Here is a 4,336-nt window from a genome sequence, read left to right on the forward strand (position 1 = left end):
GTACCAAAGTGTATGTTTCTTGAAAAGTATTTAATTTTGAAACGTTTTGACACACGTATTCGATTTATTTCAGGAAGTCATTCCCTTTTGCAATAAAATTTCATGTCCACGCATACAACTCAATTTTATGTGAAAAAAGTATTTATGAAATCATAAAATACTATAATTAGATGATTGGCAATCAAACTAAGCGTTCTTGCAGAGCTTATTATGCAAAATGCACGTTGAACATAACTATTCGTTTTTGTTTTTATTGCTCATCGATGAATTCTTATATTTATAACAATGAAGAAAAAAGCAACAAAATAAACGAGACTAGAATTACAGATTATTTGTTTACTTGATGGAACGACATCGAATACAAAATATTTATATTTTTTTAAACAATAGTAGGGGTAATTTAATCATATTTGTTAACAGTTTTCTGTTGCCTTAATCTTTTGTTTGTATAACTTTCTGGTTTACGGATTTCAAAAAAAGACACTGTGTATTTCAACTTTTAGTGATAACTCAAAAGCGCCCATCATTTGCCATCGCCATATATGCTCTGTCAAGTTCAAACCCCTGAAAATCCTCTAAATTTTCTTTTTCATTATGACGCTAAATATAGCATAGTTATGATAAACATTGGCTTCAAAAAAGAAAGCGACACCTATAAGTATTTTCCTTAGTATTTTGTTGTGTTTAAAATAAGGTTTTTGATAGTTAGCTTTGGTACCTCTCAAAGTGTATATTTATATATATTTTTTATATAGCAAAGTCAATCAAATTTAAAATGAGTTACATCTATAATTTTTAAATTTAAATTCCTTAACTACTAAGTGATTTGTTTTATAAAATTAGCAATAATACAAAACATTTGTAATTATCTAGTATGGTCTTTAACGATAATTTCATTAAATTAGAATTAAAATGTTTATTCTAGTTTCATTTCTGTATGTTTATATTTTAATTCCTTTTTTGCTTTACTTTTCAAGGCAGTTTTAAGTTTTCAATTTCTTGCAGACTTGTTAATTGAGGAGTCCCCGAGTCTGATTTGTCTATAGTAATGAAAGGACTTTAAGATAGTAAATAGAATCTGAATGTCACGTACACATTAACATTTATTTAATTTTTACTGACTTCTCACGTTATGTATTTTGGTTTCCTTTAAAAATTAGTATCGCAAAATTTGTGTTCTTTAAATCGTCAAAACTTTTTTGCCATCGTCTTTTATTTTGATCATTTGTAAACTTATACCAAAAAAAAGGAATTCTTGCTTGCTGCTAATTTCTTGACAATAACTCTTGGGTGCGAAACATGGAAGGTGGGCGCGGCGGAAAAGAAACGGTTCGAAATGTGGTGTTACAGGCGAATGATGAGGATACCGTGGATAGAGGTTAGAAATGAAGAGATATTAGAAAGAATAGGAGAACAGGGGACTCTATGGAAGTCAATAAGAAATAGGCGAGGTAGGTTGGTAGGACACCTTCTCAGATATGAAGGTCTAGTCAGAGACATATGAGAGGTAGAAACAGGAGTTAGGAGGGGTGGAGGTAGACCTAGATTAGATTACTGTTCGCAAATAGTTGAGGATGTGGGTTGTTCTAGTTTTAGAGAAAAGGGAAGATTAGCTCAGGATAGGAAAGAGTGGAGCTGCGTGTCCAAACAGTCTTAGGACTGACGACCTCATGATGACGATGATGAACTCTTGCTTTCGCTAAATGAAACTCTTGTCTTCTCTTGTTCTTGTTTATAAATTACTTTGTCTTGTTCTTGCAGCAAGAGAGACTTTGAGGTGAAGAGAGAATGTTTTATATGACCGTACTGGTAATTAAATACTGTCCCAAACTAAAGATAAAGATTTAAATACTGACCATTTAATTTCTGGCCTTCTTTGAACACTGACAACGTGCTGGAATTAAAAATGTACTCATGGTAGACATTCTATTTTGCAAACTATTGCATTCTAAAGATTATTTATTGTTTTGTTGTTTATTTTTTACTGTATAAAATAGTAGCAAATATGTTAATATTACTAGTGAATTCTGTTGTATTAGCTTTCAGTAAAATTGTACGGTGGACACTTGGTTGCATTGAAACCAAATAGATAATAACCTTATTCGTTAGCCTTTCCTCATTGTCACTTAGAATTAATGGTATGTATGTACGTGCGATATGTAGATTTTGAAGATTTTACCGGTGACACATTTCAAATCAAGAAAATACCAATTTATTTTTTTAAATTTACCTTTTATCGTTTTTAGCAGGCGATACTATATAAACAACTGTTATCAACTTTTTAGAGTTTACTGCAATTATTTTATAATACCTAATCAAGCACGTAATAATCGATGACGTCATAGATAAATGCAATTTACCTAATTATGAGACTGTCTATAAATTACGTAACGCAAATTGCTGGAGGGGGCACTGTCTGGTATGTACTCCTGTTACGTTAGGGAGGTGAGGGTCAAAGTTTGTGGTTATAACCGAAAAGTTGGTGATATGTAACATTGACAAAATAATTCATCCTATATATGAATTTCCGTTGTTTTGCAATGTAATTCTACACCTTAATGTTAAACGTAATTTGTACCTAGCTGTTTATTCAAAAGTGAATTATTATTGTAGCGTGCACGAGTGTGTTTGTGTGCGATCGGGCACATGTGTGCGTGAACGGCTTATCGATTCGCCGACTAGCCGCGGGCGCCTTTCTTCATATGCGCCGTATTTGTAAATGTGTGTGTCGTACCTGCGTTCTGGGAAAACAATTAAACAATTCAAAGAAAAAATAAACTATCCGGATGTTTCCAGAAGGTTCCAAAAAGTAAACAAAGTAGTATTTAAAGAAAGAGAGGATCGCCGAAAGGGGAAGAAATAAATTGATCGTTGCAGAAGTGAATCCAGAAATAAATTGACAGTGATAGCAGTGAAATAAAAGCGCAGTGAATAGTGATATATCGACATTAGTGTCAATAAATAGAATAATTCATAACCTAAGTTTAGGAATAATTTAATAGTGTTTTTAAGTTCTTTAATAAATAATTAGTGAAAATAGATAGTTTTGGTCGTTATCAGTTTTAGAAATTAATTTTGTTAAACCCACGAACATTACATTATTATTATTTAAATTAAAAAAAAAATTCAGAAGCCCAAAATTTTTACAATGCACGCGTTACACAATGAGGAAGGGCCAGGACACGCCTACGGTTCTGTTATTTAGGGAAAAGTGAGGGTCAAAGATTGATTAATATTGTGTTACGTCATTTTTGGACAACATCTTTACGGTTTTAATCAAAAAATTGGATAGGTAACTGTGGAGATTTTAATGATGCATTTGACAACGAATTAATACTATACTGTAATTACGAGTGTGGTGTACACTTTTGTATTCATAATATTGATAACACCTATTTTTAGAGCGTATAGGTATGTGTACACATCCACATATGCAATGCATACTCGCAATATACATAAAAACAAGGAACTCGATGACCTTCAACTATAAACACACTTCTTATAAAAATGTTAATGTCTGAATCAGGTTTTGTGCGAAAATACGTTTCATTTTTAGCGTTCGCTAAAATCATTCACAATAGGTGTAGTTATTGATATCTATTTAAAATGGAATGATAAATGAGTACAAGTAACTTTAACTGACATAAAATCAGAAGCCTTTTCAAAACAAGGCTACGTAAGACAATGGAGCCAGTCTTCAAAACAAGAGTAAAAATTACTAACCATGCTTTATGACAGTGTTTCCCAACCTTTTTTCCTCGCGAACCAAAAGAAAAGTCTGAAAAAATTTGACGAACCCCCTATGTAGTCGTTAATGACAGGTAAAAAAAAACAATAAAATTTGATAGAATACATACTTTTTCATATTGCATAATAATTGATTATATTAATTGTGAAATATTTAAATAAAACATTAATAAGACTAAAATGATGTAAATGCAGTAAACTGCCTTAATTTGATATTTATTTCCAATTGTATTGTAAAAAAAAATATTACATAGAAGGAAAAATTGCTGCAATGATTTTAATTATAAAGCAGGACATGATACGAATCACATTGATAAAATGTTTTAAATATAAATAAATGTTTGTAATAAAAAGACAATAAATAGTATTTGATTACTTGAATAAGAGGAATAAATTTTAATGTATAAAATTGTTGATATATTTTGATATTGATGAAGTAATTTTGAAAAACAAATAAGTAAAAAATAAATGAAAATATTGAAATTTATTATAGTTTTCTTAACAAACAGGCATTTTATTGGCGTTTTAAAAAATCCGCCATTACAATATTATTTTCGCGAACCCCCTCTGCAAACACTGCGAACCCCCA

The sequence above is a fragment of the Agrilus planipennis genome, unplaced genomic scaffold, assembly GCF_000699045.2.
Source record: "Agrilus planipennis isolate EAB-ADULT unplaced genomic scaffold, Apla_2.0 scaffold137, whole genome shotgun sequence".
Taxonomy (NCBI): domain Eukaryota; kingdom Metazoa; phylum Arthropoda; class Insecta; order Coleoptera; family Buprestidae; genus Agrilus; species Agrilus planipennis.